This window comes from Taudactylus pleione, unplaced genomic scaffold (assembly GCF_031769625.1).
Source record: "Taudactylus pleione unplaced genomic scaffold, aTauple2 ptg000336l, whole genome shotgun sequence".
Taxonomy (NCBI): domain Eukaryota; kingdom Metazoa; phylum Chordata; class Amphibia; order Anura; family Myobatrachidae; genus Taudactylus; species Taudactylus pleione.
The window spans coordinates 7,114,779-7,137,832 of record NW_028284737.1 but is presented as its reverse complement, the minus strand read 5'-3'; the positions used below and the strand labels follow the sequence as shown (position 1 = coordinate 7,137,832).

At 46.1% G+C, this 23,054-nt stretch overlaps 1 long non-coding RNA gene across 1 annotated transcript in view; it reads left to right on the top strand.

Annotated features, from left to right (window-relative positions):
- LOC148508901 (uncharacterized) overlaps positions 1-22,088 on the top strand; it is a 142,082-nt gene extending 119,994 nt beyond the window's left edge. The window contains exon 3 of the long non-coding RNA XR_015869530.1: positions 22,041-22,088. This is a non-coding gene — a long non-coding RNA (uncharacterized LOC148508901). The remainder of the gene's footprint in view (positions 1-22,040) is intronic.
- Positions 22,089-23,054: the final 966 nt, after the last annotated feature.

Sequence of the window (23,054 nt, the reverse complement as noted above, 5' to 3'; positions counted from 1 at the left end):
GGATTTTTTTTTTATGCCCAGGCATGACTATGGGTTTTTCCTTATCATGGGCAACAACTGTTTCCACTGGGGCCTGATTTACACAAACAACATCCTCATCAACAACATCCTCATCATCAACATCATTATTAGCATCAGCTACACAAATATCCCCCTCATCCTGGTGCACTTCCACAGAAGCATCCTCAATTTCTATGTCAGCATGTTAACTTGTGCTGCTCATCCCCACATTTGCAGAGGACGCACAAGTTGCGGATGGAGGCTCCTCTTCGAGTACAGTTTTGAAAAGGTCAGGCTCACACATGGTACCCGCCGACACACTTAGACTCTCCTCAGGGATTTGTGACATTTCTGAGCGCACAGTTGGTTCCTGTGCCTTAACGATTTTTATTTTTTGAAAATGTCTACAGGGAGAAGGGCTTACATCATCATAAGAGGCAGAACCACCAGTCATAAATAAAAGGTCAAGCGCTTAGCCTTTCCTTGCCACTTCATATGGTGAAAGGCATATTGCCAATTTTATGTCTTTCTGCAGCTAACTTTCCCTTTGATGTTTTTTTCTTTACCAATGTAAAATATTGATTCTTTGATTTTAAATGCCCTGATTTAAGCCCTGTATGCCCTTGGGCATCGGCTTTAGTAGATGACGTAGATGGACTAGTATCGTCATTGCTGGTGGCACTGGCAGCAGCTCAAGCCCTAGTATGTGGTTCCTGCTCTCCTCTCAACTGATCGTTCTCTATATCACACACCACTCCTCGAGGAAGGCCGATGGTGGCCGAAACGCATTGGAGCATACAGTGCACTTCCAGTCTGACCACCAGTTACAAATAATCCATTGCCGATCCAGTCCGCTATCGAGGAAAACATCTCCCAAGCAGCGCTCACGTGACCCGGAAGTTACCCAGGAAGCGGAGACGCCATCCACATCGATGAGCCTAGCTGACATCTATAGAGGGCTGAAGAGGGAGACAAGCAGCAGCACGGCAAGAGTCAGGTGAGATCCCGTACCAGAGAGGGGGTGCCCGGTGGAGATCGAGAGATCAAAACCGGTCTCATCCACTCCCTAGGCAGAGGAAGACTGTTGCCCAGTCGGGACCCAGAGCCGTGTCACAACCAGCAAGGCGCTGGCCCCAGATGCCACTCAGCCACCTCAGCCAGGGACCCCTGCCACACTGTCCCGCAGCCGCACACTCCCGCCCTGAAGGCAACCCGGGCACTGACACCTCCATCTGCACACCTTGATATTGCGGACTATCTGAGGGATAGTAACGGGATGCCGTTACTAGACCTCATCCTAGAGGACAATTGATCTTATCACCACTAACCTACATACACTTGCTCTATCTGAGTGCATCCCATACACCAGTCAACACACAGATGCATCATTTTAGGGTTTGTCATAACATCTAGACAACCCATATTGTTCTGTGATTGTGCACAAATTTTCATCTTGCTGTATTGTTATTGGTACAGCATACGTTTTCCTCTATTTTTTCATTATGTATCTGTTGATCTAAAGTGTATAGATCACCTTTTATGGAAGCTTATTATCTACAGTAAACTTTTGACGATTTTGATCATATACTAGTGTAACAGTTTTTTCTTATCTAACACCACATTCTATTAATATACCACTGTAAGGGGTGAGCACTGTATTTCTATTGATACTGTATCCCTAGAGAATTGGACAATTCTCGTACTAGCTGCACACCCAGTACAGACACACCCACTCCAGTGCGCAGCCTACGAATTACTTGTATTATATCAACAAACATGAATGAAGTGGGTTACGCACACGTCAATTTGTACCAATTTTAAATATTACACTGCGGTATCAATGACCTACAGTGTCACAATATTTTTTACGAATAAGAAAAAAATAACACACTGCGCTACCACTTACAGTGTCACAAGATTTTTTATGAATAAGAATAAAACACTGCGCTACCACTTACAGTGATGTCATTATGTTTTCTATATTATGCATGTTATTTAGCAATTTGTTGTGGTCTTGTAGTCGGCGTGTAGACTAATCATTTTATTCACGATTGAGGGAAGAAGTGAAAAGTTGAATATTACACTGCGCTACCACTTATAGTGTCACAAGATTTGTTATGAATAAGAATAACACACTGCGCTACGACTTATAGTGTCACAATACGTGGATGATAAACTGCGGTCTGTTCGGCAGTGTCACCGAATAATAATAGCGTAATTAGTTACTAACTAGTAACTACCTAGCACACACAAAAAAAAAAGAAGATTTTAATTGTAACTTATTTTTTTTACACTGGGGAAGAGAACCCCTGGATTGACAGAGCACCCCTATATGTACTGCAGCCCTGGGCCCTTGATGGTCAGGACAACACAGCAGCACCCCTTTATGTACTCCAGCCCCCCTTTATGTACTGCATCCCCAGCCCGACAACACTGCACCCTTGAACAACAGCAGCACAGACCCCCAGCCCGACAACACTGCACCCTTGAACAACAGCAGCACAGACCCCCAGCCCGACAACACTGCACCCTCGAACAACAGCAGCACAGACTCCCAGCCAGTGCCAGATTAAGGTCCAAATGGGCCTGGAGCTGAAATTTATGAAGGGCCTATTGTATACTTCCGCAGGGGTGTGACTAATGATGTGGGGGGCGAGATGTGTGTGTTGGGGAGTGGTCTGTACAGGGGGGTGGTTAGCACCATGATGGGCATAGCTAGCGCCTACCTACCACCACCCCAATGACCCTCCCCTCTTCGCATATATATTTGTGCCCCCCTCCCCCCCAGACACACACATGTATTTTAGTAGGCCAATAGTAGTCACCTATCGCATCACCTTTGTGCAGGCACAGGTGTAAGTATTGCTGTCTGTACTATACTACCTTATACCCACTACCACTCATAGAGACCATCCCTCAAACACTTAAGTAGACATCATTCACATTCGCTCATCGACCCCATATTTCACCATCTGTAATCCCTCTCACCACCACTCCCTGGCCCTAATGCTGACTGATATACCCCTCACTCTCCATCATACCCTGACCACATAACAGACACAAATACCCCTCACTCACATAATACCCTGACCAAATAACAGACACAAATACCCCTCACTCACATCATTCCCTGACCACATAACAGACACACAAATACCCCTCACTCACATAATACCCTGACCACATAACAGACACATATACCCCTCACTCACATAATACCCTGACCACATAACAGACACATATACCCCTCACTCACATAATACCCTGACCACATAACAGACACAAATACCCCTCACTCACATCATACCCTGACCACATAACAGACACAAATACACCTCACTCAAATCATTCCCTGACCTCATATCAGACACACAAATACCCCTGACTCAATCATGCCCTGACCACATAACAGACACAAATACTCCTCACTCACATCATTCCCTGACCACATAATAGACACAAATACCCCTCACTCACATCATACCCTGACCACATAACAGACACAAATACCCATCACTCACATCATTCCCTGACCTCATATCAGACACAAATACCCCTCACTCACACCATAGACCACAGAAGACACAGATACCCCTCACTCACACCATACCCTGACCATATAACAGACACACAAATACCCCTCACTCATATCATACCCTGACCTCATATCAGACACAAAAATACCCCTCACTCACATCATGCCCTGACCACATAACAGACACAAATACCCCTCACTCACATCATTCCCTGACCACATACCATTTTTAAAATCTGACATAAAAAGAAAAACACCAAATTATATTTATAACATTTTAATTTCTTAAATTAAATGTTCCTACCTCTCAGTTGGGCACGTTGTTATTCACTCCTCCTCCCGCTAGCTGCATTACGCAGAAGCTTCTCTGTTGCTGTCTTTCTGTCACCGGCCTGGGACACAGGGTAAGCCCGTTTTTAAAAGGGGGTTCACAAAATACAAAAGAAAAAATGTCACAAATACAGTATATAAATAAATACACAGGTAAATGGAATATATATTATGCTTGTAATAATAATGTTAGTGTAAATGCTATCTATCTAAATATATTAACCTCAAAAATTCTCATAGAGAAGGTAAATGGGGTAAAGTAATAATAAGTAACTGACAATTATCTATTCTGACGAAGCCCATTTACCTTCTAAGGTTTATATATTCAGATAGACAGCCTTTATTCTAATATTACTATTGCAGTCATAATATCCATTTTATTTATATTATTCTTTCCATCTTACATTATTTCTTTGTGTTAGCCTCCGTCATTTGATATGTCTGATTGTACCCCTCTTGGTCTGTATGTCCTGTATTGTTTATCCCCTCCCCCATAACTATGTGTGTTGCACTAAGCTTCCCATCTCACCTGTATGTTCTGTCTTGTGCTACCCCCTCATCAGGGGCGTTTTAAGAGCGGAGGGGGCTCGTGTGCACTCCTCATGCGAGGCCCCCTCCTCTCTCTCTAGTGGCTGGCAGCCGACTAAATCGGCTGGCCAGCCACCGGAGTATTAGTAGACTCCGGGCACTAGAGTGTCCCCGGAGGCTACTGCGCATGCGCAGAATGCCGGAAAAATGGGCGCTGCGACCATTTTCCGGCGTTCTATGCATGCGCACTAGACTCCGGGCACACTCTAGTCTACTGCGCATGCGCAGAACACTGGAAAGTGGTCACGGCGGCCATTTTTCCTGTGTTCTGAGCAGCAATGACACCCGACGCGGGACCTTGGACAGGTAAGTTTAAAAAAAATATGGGTGTAGTGTGTGCGGTGCGGGGCCCCCTGGAACCGGGGGCCCGTGTGCCCCGCACACACTGCACCCATTATAGATACGCCACTGCCTCTCATCTGTTTGTTCTGTATTGCACTACCCCCCTCATCTGTATGTTCTGTGTTGTATCCCCCTTCCTCCTCCTCCTGTGTCCATCATTATTTTCCCAAAGCCTCCTCTGTGTCCGTTATTATGTTCTCTCCCCCTCCACTATATCCATTAGTATGCCCCCCCAGTATCCATTATTATGTCCTCCCCTCTCTATTATTATGTCCCCCCCTTATGTCCATTATTATGTCTTCCCACCCTTTGTCCATTATTATGTACTCCCCTCTGTGTCCATTATTCTGTACCCCCCCTGTGTCCATTATGTCCCCCGTGTCCATTTTTATATTACCCCGTGTCCTTTATTATGCCCCCCTCTGTGTCCATTAATACCCCCCCTCTGTCCATTATTATGCCCCCCCTGTGTTCTTTATTATGCCCCCTCTCTGTATACATTACCCACCCCTCTATGTACATTATTATGTCCCCCCTGTGTTCTTTATTATGCCCTGTCTCTGTGTCCATTATTAACCCCCCCTGTATGTCCATTATTATGCTTCCCCTCTGTGTCTATTGTTATGTCCCTCCATATGTGTGCATCATTACGTCCTCTCCCCTCTGTGTCCATTACTATGCCCCCCTCTCAGTGTACATTATGGTGTTCCTCCCCTTTCCCCTCTCTGCACACGCTCCCCCCTTCACGTAGTTCACTTACCTTCCTTTACCTTTCCATTGTCTTCTCCCCACTGACACTGGTACTGACAGGAAGGTCGGAGCTGTCGGCGTCAGGTGTGTCTCCTCCTTAGTCCACCATGAGAGCCCGGCGCGGGCCGCGTGGGCGCATCTATGTGATGTCACGCGGCTTGACATAACAGTGTAGAGGAGGGGCTGAGGTACGCTACGCGGCGCAGGGAGGGCTTGTGAAGTGAAGCCTTCCACTGCGCCGCTCAGGCGGCCAGGACTCTGAGAAGATTCTCCAGGGTGGGTGGGATTGGGAGGGTGTGTGAACTGGAGGTGGTGGTTGGGGGTGCAGTTTGAAAGGGGAGAACCTCGGATGGCCGCTTGTTCTGACAGGAAAAAAAATAGTTCCTGTCTTCAGCTGATCCTCCTTGGCGGTGTGGGCCTGTTTTTATGGGTGGGCCTGGAGCTGTAGCTATACCCGCCCCATTGTTAATCCGGCCCTGCCCCCAGCCCGACAACACTGCACCCTTGAACAACAGCAGCACAGACTCCCAGCCCGACAACACTACACCCTTGAATAACAGCAGCACAGACCCCCAGCCCGACAATACTGCACCCTTGAACAATAACAGCACAGACCCTCAGCCCAACAACACTGCACCCTTGAACAACAGCAGCACACACCCCCAGCCCGACAACACTGCACCCTTGAACAACAGCAGCACAGACCCCCCAGCCCGACAACACTGCACCCTTGAACAACAGCAGCACAGACCCCCAGCCCGACAACACTGCACCCTTGAATAACAGCAGCACAGACCCCCAGCCCGACAATACTGCACCCTTGAACAATAGCAGCACAGACCCCCAGCCCGACAACACTGCACCCTTGAACAACAGCAGCACAGACCCCCAGCCCGACAACACTGCACCCTTGAACAGCAGCACAGACCCCCAGCCCGACAACACTGCACCCTTGAACAACAGCAGCACAGACCCCCAGCCCGACAACACTGCACCCTTGAACAGCAGCACAGACCCCCAGCCCGACAACACTGCACCCTTGAACAACAGCAGCACAGACCCCCAGCCCGACAACACTGCACCCTTGAACAGCAGCACAGACCCCCAGCCCGACAACACTGTACCCTTGAACAACAGCAGCACAGACCCCCAGCCCAACAACACTGCACCCTTGAACAGCAGCACACACCCCCAGCCCGACAACACTGCACCCTTGAACAACAGCAGCACAGACCCCCAGCCCGACAACACTGCACCCTTGAACAGCAGCACGTCTGTTCTGCACACTCTCCATAGCCATAATGAAAATGGCGCCGATCACCGGGACTTTTATAGAATCCAAAACCCGTGAAAAGCCGACAGCGGGAGAATGACGTTTTGCCTTGGTTTCGGATCCGAGTCAGGCGGGATCTCGGCTCGTAATGCGAAGTTCAGGTGGGTCCAGTTCTCTGAGAACTGGACCCGCTCACCTCTAATCCTGAGCATGCACAGTACAAATCATGGAGGCACACTTCCGCCAGCCGATATACATTCAACTCAACATACTCTGTCCTTTCATTTCCACACACGTGCATTTACAATGCGAAATTGCATTTGAGAGACCTAAGTGATCTTGAATTTCCATAAAAGCGCTAAAACAGATGCCCCTCTGGCACTTTTCTTTAAATTCTTTAACACAAACACAACACCTGTTGGTATGTGGGCTGTGACTTGTTTACTAACTTTGCATCTGGGTACAAAACTTGCAAGAAACTAGTGCAAATAATCACATGTACTTTCATTGGGTTGGGTACGGGATTCCAGCGGTCAGAATCCCTACGCCAACATCCTGACAGGGTTAGGATACCGACACATGTCGGTAAGTATCCTAACCCTACCCGTAAATCTAACTCTCCTTCCCCACAGCTAAAACCTTCCCCTTCCCCCCGCATCCTAACCTTAACCATCCCCTCAAGCAGGCCTAACCCTCCCCCTAGTGCCTAACCCCAATACTTTTAGTCGGGATGCTGCAATCGAGATTCTGGCACCGGCATTCTGAGCTCCCGCATCCCATCAGCTGGATTTAAACTACATGCTGTTTTCATTACCTAACTTGCATTAAATGGATACAAACTAGTTGTGATTGGTTGATGTAGTTTGCTCCACATTTTGGATGCAAACCCAATGTTCATAAATGAGCCCTAATTATTACCACCACTCATTGACATGAAATACACAGCAATTTACAACTGGGAACATCCATGAAACCGACTTGCATTCAACTCTGCATAAGTCAATGTGTGCTATATTACATTATTGTACCAGTAAGAAGGGAATTGCAATAGCCAGCGTGAGAAATTATGAATAATTGAATTAAAGTTTTTGTAATGTGTTATTGTTGTCAGAAACGTGTATCGCATGTGGTGGGAGCACATCCAAGTTACATAGCACAGGCCAACACAGATGGTGAAAGTTCTGGGCAGCATAAATTTGGGTGTTATCTGCATAGAGGTTATACTGAAGCCAAAGGAGCTTAGCAGTTTTAGGGGTCTATTTACTAAGCAGTGTTAGGAGACAGAGGCCCTGTTTCAGAGCCGGACGCTCTGACAGAGCGCTCTCTCTGAATCAGGGCCGTCCTTCTTAATTTTTAGAGAGGCCCACCCACAGCTATAGCGAGCGGCCAGGAAGATGGTCGCGATGATCAAGACCATCGTGACCATTGGGCTTGCGACAAGACCCTTGTGGTAGGGTCAGAGCCGAGAGCACTCCCACTGACATCACTTGTGATGTCAGTGGGGCCGGCCCCAGACGGTAGGCGTTCCCATGGGAACGCCTCCGTCTGGGCAGCCACGCCCCCAGCACGCCCACCAAAGGGGGCGTGCTGTCACTCACCATCGACAGCACGCCCCCTTTGGTATGAGACCCGGAGCGACGGCTTGCCCGTCGCTTTCCGGGTCTCGCGCAAGCGCACGACGGAGCCAGCTCCGTCGTGCGCATGCGCACTGGGCCAACATCTACCCGCTTGCGAGTGGATCTGAATCAGGCCCAGAGTGAAAAGTGATAAGAAGTGATAAGGTGCCAAACAATCAGCTCCCAACTGTCATCTCACAGGCTGTGTTTGAAAAATGACAGTTGGGAGCTGATTGGCTGGCACCTTATCACTTTCTTATCACTTTTCACTCTGTCTCCTAACACTGCTTAGTAAATAGACCCCTTAGTAGTATAAAGAAGAGCAGAGAGCCTAAGTCTGTGCTTTATGGTAATCCATGGTGAAAATGGAATGGAAATGGATCCACAACATGGAGACTAAAGGAACAGTTTGATTGGCCCTAGGGACTGTGTAAGAAGTGAAGTAAATGATTGGCCAACTTAGTTAGTGCAGACTCTAAAGAGAATCCAATATGATTGGTGACAAAAGGAAGTACATGAGGTGTGTACAGTAGGCAAGTCTCGGGGCACGAAGTACATGAGGTGTGTACAGTAGGCAAGTCTCGGGACACGAAGTACATGAGGTGTGTACAGTAGGCAAGTCTCGGGACACGAAGTACATGAGGTGTGTACAGTAGGCAAGTCTCGGGACACTGAGAGGAGGAATGGAAATTTGAAAAAGAGTTTATGCCAAAATGATTTTTATTTTTTAAAAGAAGTGCTCCATGCTTGAACATTGGAGATCACAGTTGTTAGGTACGTCTGGTCTGTGACCGGGAGTCCAGTGGCAGAACTAGCGCGTGGTGGGCCCAGGTTCAAAAATATACTTTGGGGCCCCCACCCCACCACGCAAAAGAAAAACTGTGGACACAGAAGATTACAAATTATTTATCTTGCATTTATTATACTGTGTGTGACACATATAGTGTAATAACTGCAACATAAATGACATTTGTAATCTCCTGAGATTACAACAAGCATAAACCTGCCAGATGCTGGGCTAATTGATGCCCATAAATATACAATATACAGTAATGAGCATATTACTGCTTGCATCAAGACACGCATAAGACTACACTATGTAAAAGAATAAGAAGTTGGCCCATATAAAGTTAGCTGCATTGTAATGTGTCTATTTGTCTGATATGCAGCAACCACAGCAAGTTTGACCCCTTTAAATATACCAAGACATTTATATTTAGGAAATTCTATAAATTTTTTGGATATAACACTTGTAGTCTCAGAGAAAAATATTGTCACATCAACTTACACCAAAGACGTAAACTGTAACAACTATCTTGAATATACTAGTAGTAGTAATCACCAAAAAGCATGGTTAAACAATATTCCCAAAGGACAATTGCATAGGTTGAAACGCAATTGAACCGATGACATAAAATTTAGGGAACAAGCGGCACAACTAATTATCTCTTTCAAAGAAAAATCCTACCCAGAAAAATTACTTGAAACAGCGTTTGAAGAAACTATTCAGTTAGATAGATCCTCATTAATACTCTCTAACCATTAATAAGCCAATAGACAGTTCGATTGTTTTTGTCCAAACATAACAGTGCATCATTTAAAATTAAACAAGTTAATAAAAATAACTTCCATCTTTTACAATTGGATCCCATCCTTAAGAAAGAATTGGGGGATCACCCCACGGTCATTTTTAAAAAAGCAGATAATCTCCAGTCGAAATTAGCCCCTAGTCATTTTAGGGAAACGAATAGCGACACGACGACTAAAAGGCCTTCGGTATTATCTTGGGCCAGTAAACCAACGGGTTGTTTTAGATGCAACCATAATAGATGTTTCACCTGCACGTCAATAACTAATGGACTGAATACATTTACCTGCAGAGTAACTGGAGAGATCTATCAAATGAAGTTCTTTGTAAATTGCGAGACAAACTTTGTGGTTTATTTGTCCTTGCAAAAAGCAATACATCACACATACCATCAGAGAATTTAAAATTAGGTTCCTGGAACATTGTAGGAACACTAAGAAGAGATTTCAAAACCACAGTCTGTCACAGCATTTTGCAGAGGTACATAATGCCGCTTCAGAACTTTTGACCACTACTGTAATAGAACAGATTGGATATACAGAAAGAGGTGATAGGTATCGAAAATTATGCGCAAGGGAAGCCTATTGGATTCATATAATGCATACACTTTTCTCAGAAGGACACAATGAAAATATTGAACTGATATATGACATCTATTCCATTTCTATTGCAGTAGAGTTTCTATTGTACCTTCCCCCCCTTTTTTTCTATGGTCAAATAGTTGATGTATATTTAATCTGTGTTTTTGCTGATTTAGTGTTTTTACTATTTTGTGTCCTATGGACACACTCTGGGCCCGATTCAGACCGGCTTGCGAGCGCTGAGCGCTCGCAAGCGGGTCGATGGTGGCCCAGTGCGCATACGTCGCACTGGGTCTCATACCAAAGGGGGCGTGCTGTCGATGGTGAGTGACAGCACATCCCCTTTGGTGGGCGTGCTGGGGGCGTGGCTGCCCAGACGGAGGCGTTCCCATGGGAATGCCTACCGTCTTGGGCCGGCCCCACTGAGCGCTCGCAAGCGGGTCGATGGTGCCCTAGTGCGCATGCGCACGATGGAGGGAGCTCTGATAGAGCCAAAAGCACTTCTGGGCTTAAGGCTGCGAGACCCTACCGCAGACCCTATCGCGACCATCTTTTTGGCCGCTCGCATATGCTGTGGGTGGTCACCCACAGCTATGTGAGCGACCAGGAGGCCACTCCAATATTAGGTAGGAGGGCCCTGATTCAGAGCGAGCGCTGTTGTCAGAGCCCCTCTGTGCGCTCAAACTACACATTGTATTTATCTGCGCTAGTATATATAGTATACCAATGAGGGTTCATTAACATCAGTATGGGGTTGTTAGTTAGTATTTATATCACCTCAGACTGTACCATAAGAATGATCATTTTTTTTTGTTCTCTTTATATGGTCAAATAGTTGATGTAAATTGTATCTGTGTTGCTGCCGATTTAGTGATTTATTATTTTGTGTCCTATGGACACACTTTGGAGCTTTACGAGTTTGCAACCAGGTCGATGTTGCTCCAGTGCGCATGCGCATGATGGAGCCGGCTCCGTCGTGCGCATGCTTGAGACCTGGCTAAAGACGGGTGATCCACCGTTAGGGGTCTCGTAGCAGACGGGGCGAGCTGTCGATGTTGAGTGACAGCTCACTCCATTTGCTGGGCGGGCCAGGGGCGTGCCTGGCCAAATGGAGGCGTTCCTGTCGGAACGTTTGCCATGTCAGTGGGGAGCTTCCTACTCAAACAGAGCAGGAAGCTCCCTGGGGCTTAAGGTTGACGAGACCCTACCTTAGGGTCTCATCGTAAGCCCCGATGGTCGCGATGGTCTTGACCATCGCGACCATCACCCTTAGCGGTCGTTAGAGCTGTGGGTGTTAACCCACAGCCTAACGACCGACATGGAAGCGGCCGTTCAGGATGCAAGCGGCCGCCCTGTTTCAGAACAACCGCTTGCATCCTACGACCGTCTCTGAATGAGGCCCTTTGTGCATTAAAACTACATATTGTACTTATCTGCGCTAGTATATATAATATAGTATATGCATGAGGGTTTTATTAACATCAGTATTGGGTTGTTAGTTAGTATTTAAATCACTTCAGACTGTACCATAAGAACAATCATCTTTTTTTGTTCTTTTTTTATATCAACAGTGGTGCCCTATAGCCCTGAAAATATCTTATTTATCAATCCTCTACAATATTCTTTTATATATATATATGGAAATAGTGTGACATATATAGACGAATCGTCTTTTATTATTTTTTAGGCTTCTTAATTTATTCATATTTAAAATCCATCAATGTATGTTCAATTATTTGTTGCTTTTTTTGATTTTGAAAAGATTCATATTTATTTGGATTTTTATTTATAACCTGAGTTATGTGTAATTTGTATTTAATTAATTAAACCATTAAGTGAGACCATGGTATGAGCATAAGTGCTTTTTTAGAAAGGTTCATTAAAGATAGGTGTGTGACTTTAAAGCTCTCATGGAATGGCAAATTATTCAAGCCCTCCTTCTGAAGAAAGAGTGTTGTTCCGGGGAAACGCGTTAAGGCTTTGGGCTTTATGCTGTTGCACTCACCAGACAGAGACATTTGGATTACTCACTCTCTCTCTTGGTCACCGCACTGTTAGCACACTGATTTGGTCACCGCGCTCGGAGCCCTTCACTCTACGCTGCTTCCCGCTGAGACTACACATTACCCGTGTGTCTGATTCCCATTGACAGACTCGGCAGTCGGCGTGTGCAGTCTCTGAGCACACAGCAGGGACACTTTAGCGGATAGCTGGCCAGGGCCAAGATCCGCCGATTACGTGCACTAGCTGGAAACACCTAACGCAGCCGCCCCAGCATTAAACCGACCAGGGCTAAGGTGAACCGTAGGATTGAACAGGCATTCACCACGGCCCCTTTCAATATCATCTTCCCCCGGAGATTCTTCACTCAGTTTGTGCATGATACCTTTACGTTCACATCAGGTACCATACTATATCTAGCGGACCGAATCAATGATATCCACTGTGACTGTTCTACATGAGAACTGGTTTCTAAACCCTCTTTACTGCAAGTATTGAGCATATTGCAGAGAGAGACTTTTTATTGATTGATTAGCTCCATCTACTGACAGCATATTGCATATTGACACATTGGCCCTCATTCAGAGTCGGTCGCAAGAAGCGAGCGCTTGTTCTGAATGAGGGCGGGCGCTTCTTTTTTTAGTGCGGCCTCCTGGTCGCTAGCTAAGCTGTGGGTTACCACTCACAGCTTAGCGACCGTCCAGGTTGATGGTCGCGATGGTCAAGACCATCGCGACCATCGGGGCTTGCGACGAGACCCTAAGGTCCATTGTCCATTGTCCATTGTCTTTTATTATCGTTTGTTACAATAGGTGTAATAAATTGTTTCTATGTTTGTCTACAAGCGCTACCTTTATTTCTTTTTGCATATTTAGGAAATGTCCATATTTTTACTAGCACTGTATTCTTTTCTACCATTTTAGTTACCTAATGATAATTACAAATAATGTAAACTAGTAGAGTTGCAAAGTATCTAAAGCACATTCATCCACAATGTCATGTCTTGCAGCCAGTAGGACAGATATACAGTAGGGGGGGGCTGAAAATAAATACTACCTAACTTCCCTATAGGCGCGCAGAGAGGGGGTGGGTGGTACTAATTACCCAACCTGGTCTTATTGGTAGAGCCCCACAGTGGCCTGGGTTAGCTGCAGTGGTGGAAACAGAGAGTGGTGGGCCCAGGTGCAAGAATATGCTTTGGGCCCCCGCACATTCCTGGCACCATGCACCCCAACATTTTTTTCCCACCCCCCACTCCCCCCCGGAGTTAGATCCAGTGTCTGTCCTGTTGCCCAGCCTTGTTTTTTCACCACCCCTCACTGCCACGCCAGTCACTAAATCCAGTCTGTCCAGCCCCACTGTGTCAGCCGCATTCTCTCCCCCAGCCCCAGCGACTCAGCCTCATCCCCCAGCCCTAGGGTGTCAGCCTCATTCTCCCCCCAAGCCCCAGCGTGTCAGCCTCATTCCCCCCCAGCGTGTCAGCCTCATTCTCCCCCCAGCCACAGCGTGTGTCCCAGCCACAGTGTGTCAGCCTCATTCTCCCCCCAGCCCCAGCGTGTATCCCAGCCCATCAGCCTCATTCTCTCCCCAGCCCCAGCGTGTCAGCCTCATTCTATCCCCCAGCCCCAGTATCTGTCCCAGCCCCAGCGTGTCAGCCTCATTCTCCACCCAGCCCCAGCATGTCAGCCTCATTCTCTCCCCCAGTCCCAGCATGTGTCCCAGCCTCAGCGTGTCAGCCTCATTCTATCCCCCAGCCCCAGCGTGTCAGCCTTATTCTTCCCCCCCAGCCCCAGCATGTCAGCATCATTCTCCCTCCATCCCCAGCATGTCACTGCCTCGTTCTTCCCCCCAGCATGTATCCCAGCCCCAGCGTGTGTCAGCCTCTTCCCCCCCAGCCCCAGCGTGTGTGTCAGCCTCTTCCCCCCCAGCCCCAGCATGTGTGTCGGCCTCTTCCCCCCCCCCAGCCCCAGCGTGTGTGTCAGCCTCTTCCCCCCCCCCAGCCCCAGCGTGTGTGTCAGCCTCTTTTCTTCTCCAGCCCCAGCGTGTGCTTTCTCCCCCTTACTACCGCAACTTACTTACATTATTTCCTTCCTCTTCTGCTCTTCTCAATTCGCGGCTCCTGTCGATCCTCTCCAGTAGCCCGGCTCCTTGTTATGACACGGCGCATGTGACGTATGACAGACACCGCGGCGGGTGTGTGCCATATTGGAGTCGGAGCGGCTGAAGCAGGCCCGCTCCGGCTCCAATTTTTTTTAATGGGGACCAGGTCGGCAGGCAGCAGCCCCGGTGCAAGGCACCGGCTGCACTCCCGCTAGTTCTGCCCCTGGTTAGCTGCTGTCCTTTGCAGTGCCGCTGAGGGCGACAAATGACCCCCTTTGTGGCGCCACACATAGTATTATTTTTAAAAAATTTGGCATGCCTCGTGTATTTGGTCACGTCCCCAGTACTCGATGCCCTGCTCGTCTCCTGACGGCCCTGCTTTTCTGTATATGGCCTGTCCCACATGAGTTGGGTATGGAATACCGGCGGTCAGGATGTCACTGGTCAGAATACCGACATCAGCATCCTGTCAGAATCCCCAGTGCCTAACCCTAACCTCCCCCCTTAGTGCCTAACCCTAACCTCCCCCTTAGTGCCTAACCCTAACCCCGGCCCCATTAGTGCCTAACCCTAACCTCCCCCTCGCCGGTGCCTAACCCTAACCTCCCCACTTAGTGCCTAACCATAACTCCCCCTCACCGGTGCCTAACCATAACACTCCATCCTTAGTGCCTAACCCTAACCTCCCATCTTAGTGCCTAACCCTAACCTCCCCCCTTAGTGCCTAACCCTAACCCTAACCTCCCCCTGCCCGGTGACTAAGCCTAACCCTAACCTCCCCCTCGCCGGTACCTAACCTTAACACGCCCTTCTTAGTGCCTAACCCTAACTCCCATCTTAGTGCCTAACCCTAACCTCCCCCCTTAGTGCCTAACCCTAACCCCCCCTTGCCGGTGCCTAACCATAACACTCCATCCTTAGTGCCTAACCCTAACCTCCCATCTTAGTGCCCACTTATCGAGCGAAAGTGAGCAGTTCAGGGGGGAATAACGAGATTCGCGCTGAATCGCATCATCGTAGCCCAGCCCCTGTTTACAATGTCGGTAATATCAGCATTGTAAAACAGGGGCCAGGTGCGATGACATGATCGTGACCCTCACGCCACCCACTTAAGCTGCTCTCGGAGGGGGCTGCCAGAAAGTCTGTAAGTATTTCACACTCTGGCAACAATTGTGCTCAAGAACCAAACTGCAATGTAATTAAGAGGCTTATTCTGGGCACTCTTCAGATTTGCACAAGTTACATTTTTATCCACAGAACCCACTGCTTCTGTGAGCACATTGTTTGAGAGGGAGGCTTACAATGCACAGTACTTGCTGGGCATCCAGATCATTACTCAAACGCTGTATTGTCTTACTTATAGCCAGATGTTACTGTGCCCACATTGCTGATTTTGTGTTCATGTGATCTTTATCATAAAGGAACATTGTAATCTGGAAAAGTAAATGACATGTTGCGGACACAGCAATGTATAGAATGCATACATCTGTACAGAATGTACTGAATGCTGGACATTTATTTATAGCTTTATATTCTTGATAAATGTCCTGAAAATGTAGCAAATGTCTATCACTCAGATTTAATGCTATCACATTTTTAATAAATGTAAAATATTCGCCCCCACATTTACATCTTGACATTAGATAAAATACACTTTACACCTATCAGACATGCAGGTCTAATGGAATCGATATGATTTACCGCCGGCCGCATCCCGACAGCGGAAGCCCAGCAGTAAAGATGCCGACAGGTAAGTATATTTTCTATTTACTAACCTAACCTCCCCCCCTTAACCCTAACCCTAACCCTCCCTTAGGGATGCCTAACCTTAACCTCCCCCCCAAGTGCCTAACCCTAACCCCCCTTCCCCGCAGCCTAACCCTAAGTCTCCCGGGGGGGTGCCTAACCGTAACCTCCCCTTCCCCTAGCCTAACCCTAACCTCCCGGGGGGTACCTAACCCTCCCCCCCTGTGCGGCTGTCCACGCCCGGCTTACATCGATCGGTAAGCTGGGTGTCAGGCTCCCAGTGTAGGTCTAATGACAAGTGTCAGGATTTCAACGCCTGTCATTAGACACTTGCCGGGATTAGACAAGCCGGCGGTCAGGATTTTGTCCATTCCAGGTCTAACATTTCTATAAACTAAATATTAAAATGTGTGTCTTAACCACATAAATAAAATAACTGGAAGCGACAAAACTATTTCGCTAGATTACACTGATCAACTTGATGTGTGACATTTGTACATCTGTGTGCGAATGAGTGTGAATCTGTATACAAAGTGCTACGGTGAAGCGGCTGTGACTTTATCTTGTCATGTTCCATTGTGCTTCATCTGCAACTTTGTGCGTGTTTAAAACTAAGGGGGCTATTTACTAAGCCTTGGATGGAGATAAAGTGAATGGAGAAAAAGTCCCAACCAATCAGCTCCTAGCTGCCATGTCACAGGCTGTGTTTGAAAAATTACACTTAGGAGCTGATTGATTGGTAATTTGTCTCTGTTTACTTTATCTCCATTCATTGCTTAGTAAATAGAGCCATAATTCCTGTGCGGTTAAAGTCGTAGCCCAGCGTCTTCTGCAGTACACTTTCAGTGTTGTTTCACTGTGTCTGCGATGCGAATAAGATGCAAAATTGAAAAAAAAAGATGGTACGCTAAACCTCTTGGAGCAGCTCAGGCATACGAAGGGTGCGAGTTTCTGTTACCACATCGTTAAAACGCCAGCAACGGCACAGCATCTCGCACCCCTCGCAGCTCGCTCCAAGCCCGAATACACATAATTTTGCTCTGAGCCCAATGGGGCTGCTAGTAGTTTTATGTGAATTCAGGCTGCTGTCAAGTGCAGCCGTTGTCGCGATGACTCGCACCCATGAGTACATCGTGTTTAATTGGATTTAGCCCTAGGTGTATGAGGATACCTCTGTACCAACAAAAATAGCTTTCTTTAGAAATTAAATAGTGTGGTTTCTGTCTAACTCAGGCTTTGATTGGGTGGAGCAAATGTTCTGTGCAGTCACTCCAAAGGATCCTGCGCAGGGCAGGTGGGGAAGAATATGTACTCATCAAACTAACTTCTAAAGTTAAAAATGTAATGATAAATCTCAACCATTAGAGAAAGTAAAATATTTTTGTAAAATTTGAGCAAGGCAAACTGGAATGATATTGGGGCAATCCAATTAGGTGTAAATTGCGAGTTGCTATTTTCTCTTTGAATTCACATAGTGAGTTCATTTTGCAATCCAATTAGCAACTCGCACTGAATCAGTCAGACTGAATTCACATTTTTCCATTCGCACCTCCCTGAGGGTGAGAGATGGAAAGGAAAATCTTTATTTTAAGGGTAAAATGTCGGGACACTGTGCTGAACCCCTTAGACACCCCCCTAATGACTAATTAGACAATTTCCAATTAGCTTAATTAAACTAATAATTACAGTACGTGTAATTTTTTGGGTAAAAAAAAAGTGTCCCCAAATTACCCCAGAATCAACTTTTCCGTTAATTTAGGCACCCCAAATATAATGACAATATTTTTTTAATTGAAAAATAATTGTTTCTTTTATAAATTTTTTTACAATTTTCCAAGGTGCCCTCAAAGTACCCCAAAATCACCTTTTTTCCTACTTTTTTATGCATTTTTCGTTTAATTAGTTTGAGATTAAACGAAAAAAGATTGTTTTTTTTAATAATTTTTTTGCATTTTTTAAAAAGCAGCACAAATCAGACATTTGACACCATTAAAAAAACTTACAGTACCTTCCCAATGCCCACAAACAGCCTTCTATACGGTCCTGCTAACAAAATTATCCATTTTGGGGGGTCCACGATGGTCTCCCCACTTTTTCATGCACTTCTCTCAAATCTCGTTTGGCAGTTAATTCGCACCCCTCCGCTGTGAGTAGTGTGAATAGACATTTTTCATTGGATTGGAGAACTCCAGGAGCGCGCATCGATGCGAAGTCTGCGAGTTTCAACAAACAAACTTGCTACTCGCAATTTGCACCTAATTGGATTGACCCCATAGTATTTTTAAGGTTTTCAATGTAAGCTTGAACTTTGAACTTGAGTTAATAACTTTCCAGTTATATAATATAATAAAGGTTTGAGGGTGTCACACTGGACCAGTTTGATCATCTCCACTCCTGAACTGTGCGGGTTTCTGGTGTGGAGACCGTCACAGCTTTGCTAATAGAAGGGGGGAGTGCTGGTGACTGAAAAGCTACATTTGGGTTGATATATTCTTAGTGGGCTAAATTTTTATGTAAAATAAATGTCATTATTATTGAATTTCTCACTTGCAACCACTATGTTTATATCCTATACATTGTAAGATTTCGAGCAGTGCCCTTGACTCTCTGTATATCTGCCTGTCAATACTCAGTCTTCTTTTATTACTGTGTTCTCAACTGTAAATCGCTGCTTAGTATACTAGCACTATATAAACAAAGGTGAAGAAATAATAAATAAATGTATAATACAACAACAATTTTTGCAGTTCCCTGTAAATCAGTTAACTCTTTGTGCTGTAAAGCAATTATAAGGGAACAAACAAAAAAAAATATGAAACAGTGTTTGCTTATTAGAATATTAATTGGAGGATAAAAATTAAAAAATTAGTGGACATCTCTTGAATAGTGGACAAAAGTCCAGGAATGATGATGTTCGTCCATGTAAGATGACGTTTAGCCTCTTTCTGAGTTCCGTTTTTTTGGAGGGAAAAATCCGAACTCAACGTGCAAACTCGAACCTATCCGAGCCTGCACATCCCTAATATAGATATGAGATACAGGTGTACAGTTATACACACAGAATCTGCAGGTGCCTTGAATTACTTGTGTGGAATAAGTAAACTATTTAGGAAAATCCTAAATATCCTATCACATGTAGTGATGTATATATAGGAAATATTGCTATGTAATATTCTCTGGTAGATATTTAAGTAGTATGCTTACTGTGTATTTGTCTCTGACAAACTAGATAGCTGCATAAAGACTGTCTGACTGACATTCATGTATATATAATGCAAACACAGCACATGCATTTAGAAAGTTGTAATAAACACTAGATGGCAACAGAGTCTTATTGAGCAGGCAGAGCTATTGCTTACATCTGGTGACTCTATACGCATATTACACAACCTTGTTACTTCAACCTTGACCCTTGTTACTTCAACCATGACTAAAAATGTGGTCTGTAACATTTTAAAGGTTATTCAGCATCTGCACTACAAACAAAAAATACCTCCAAACCTGACCCGTTCCAGTATGGACCAAATTATCTGTTTCTTGACTTAACTCTTAAATAATGTATCACCTCATCTGGCGTGAACTACTGTACTTAACCAAGGTGTTTTACCACAGGTGATGTCCTGCAACAAATTCATACCCCTGTTACACCAGAGCTAAAACCCAGATTATTGCAGGGTTAACCCGGGTAACCCTGTAGTGTGAACGGCGCGCTCCGGGTCACGATGACCTGGAGCGCGCCGCATGCCAGCCGATTGGTCTGGCTTCAGTGGCGCTTAGAGATTACGTCATCTCCAAGCGTCCACTTCAACGCCGGAAAAGCCAGGTCAATGCAGACCCAGCTCCGGTGTGAACAGCGCCAACTCAGGAATATCCTGGGTCGGCTCCGGAGAAATTCCGGGTCTGATCCGGTTTGGAACTCTGTTCCAACTCCGGGTCAGACCCGCAATTTCGGTGTAAAAGCAGTATCAGATGGAATTATTCGGACAATATTTTCAAAATTAGCATTAATATTAGAATTAATGTTTCCAACTGTGTCAGTTAGCTACATTATACTGACAACAGCGCCGTAGCAGAATGGCAGTGCACTCTGTGCTGCACTGCCGCCCCTCTCGCGCTCCCCCTTGGTGTAAAAGGAGAAAGGGTTAAATTGCTGGGTCGAGTGACCCGGCAATCCAACCCAGGTAAGTTGCAGGGTTTAACATGGGAATAACCCGTGAAACCCTGTAGTGTGAACGGCGCGCTCCGGGTCACGATGACCTGGAGCGCGCCGCATGCCAGCCGATTGGTCTGGCTTCAGTGGCGCTTAGAGATTACGTCATCTCCAAGCGTCCACTTCAACGCCGGAAAAGCCAGGTCAATGCAGACCCAGCTCCGGTGTGAACAGCGCCAACTCAGGAATATCCTGGGTCGGCTCCGGAGAAATTCCGGGTCTGATCCGGTTTGGAACTCTGTTCCAACTCCGGGTCAGACCCGCAATTTCGGTGTAAAAGCAGTATCAGATGGAAGTCAATGTGCAGAGCATTTTCCCCTTCGGGAATGTCTCCTGTTGGGAGGTGTGAAAAAGTGTTTCAAAACAGATTAATTTATACTAGTAAACACTATACATTTCTCAGGTAACATCAATCTCACTTTTTCTCAGCTGAACACATCAGCCTAAAATGTTTGCGGCTAAAACATGGTAAACTCCCTAACTTTTAGATTGACTGCCTTTGTGCTGCATATTCTGTATTTTGCCATTTCAGCAGACCTACAACCTGTGTGGTGAAGTGTTGTATACCTACGTAACTGTATTTTGGACACACACTATTTGACCAATATATCAGTGTTGTAACTAACTTTCTGCATATTAATGAATTTCGCTTAATTATCCCTTAATTTAATGTTCATTATGTAATCAATTATGTAATTGCATGCAAACCAGTTGATAAAGCTTACTGTACCATAACAGATAATAAAATCAAACACACAGTGGTTGGATTCCATTATTCGGACAATATTTTCAAAATTAGCATTAATATTAGAATTAATGTTTCCAACTGTGTCAGTTAGCTACATTATACTGACAACAGCGCCGTAGCAGAATGGCAGTGCACTCTGTGCTGCACTGCCGCCCCTCTCGCGCTCCCCCGCCCCCTCCTTCCCGTAAGCGCATGCCTTTTCTTCTGTCCAATGGGTGGAGGGCTGGGATTTCTTTAGCGTTGCTCTGTTCGAGAGCCTCTTAGCACTCCAGGAGCTCTCTTCCTGCAGACCTCCGGAGCCGGGCAGGTAGTGGCCAGTGACCTTGCAGGATTCCGCCATGTGCAGAGGCACCGGCCGCACCACCCTCCCTATGGCCCTGGCTGACAATAATGAGTGTGAGGCTGCTGTTACATTTACGCAAATGACGATTTATTTGTAACAACTGTCTCATTTGTGTGTCCAATAACTCCACATGACAGTCATTGCAAGCAGCAATGGAGGTGAGGGAAGCAGAGGCTTCATCAGCATTCAGATTACTATGTGGCTCTAAGTGTGGACTGGGTGGGCTTTCTGGCATTATTGGTGTTGCCGGAAACTTATCTAAGGTGATGAAGTCATTTTGTTTCCACAGGCTGAGCAAGTGGGTCTAATGTTGGCGAATGTGGCTTGTCACTCTGTGGAACTAAAGCAGAACATGAGGTGAGTATGTGTGAAAGTAGGAAATGCAACAGTACACATAGAAAAATGGGCAGTTGTGGAGTGTGGGGCAAAATTTAGATTTCCACAATGATGACACGACCCCTAAGCAATACATAACAGTTTTGCAGGCCAAAATGCGGGTGTTTGGATTTCTGTTGGAAATATTAAAAGGTTAATGTATGAAGCTTTAAAAATAGTGTTAAAGTGGCCTAATTCTTACGTTTCCCACACCAATCATATAGATTGATATAAGCATTTGGCAAGGACACTTTAATAACTAGTAGGTGTCAGGAATCTGTGTTTTGTTTGTGGGCACAGGAACTGGGACCACTGGGCTGTATGGAAGAGATTGTTATGAGTGATGACTGTGTAAGTGGTGCTTTAGTGTAAACAGTATTGAAGTTCTTTATTAGCAATGACCGGGCTGGAAGTGGAAGATTACTGGACTGGGACTGGTATACTGGATGCTGAGCTGGGACCAGCTAACGCATACTGGACCAGACTGGGATCAGTAGGCACAATGAATGCTGGACTGGGATCAGCTAACACACACTGGACCGGACTGGGACTGGAGGCTCAATGGATGCAGGGCTGGGACCGGCTAATGCACACTGGACCAGACTGAGACTGGTAGACACAATGGATGCTGGGCTGGGCTGGGACTGGCTAATGCACACTGGATCGGGCTGGGACTGGTAGGCTCAATGGATGCCGGGCTGGGACTGGCTAACACACACTGGACTAGACTGGTATTAGTAGACACAATGGATGCCAGGCTGGGACCAGCTAACACACACTATAGCATGTGCCTTCTGCAGGCAGAGGTGAGACCTGGAGTCTGTGTGCAGTGTAGGGGACTCTGCTGAAGTCAGGTGTAATAGCGTAGAACACTACTGTAGATGAATCTACACTCTTAGCAGGTGATAGTACTGTAGTTTGCAGAATA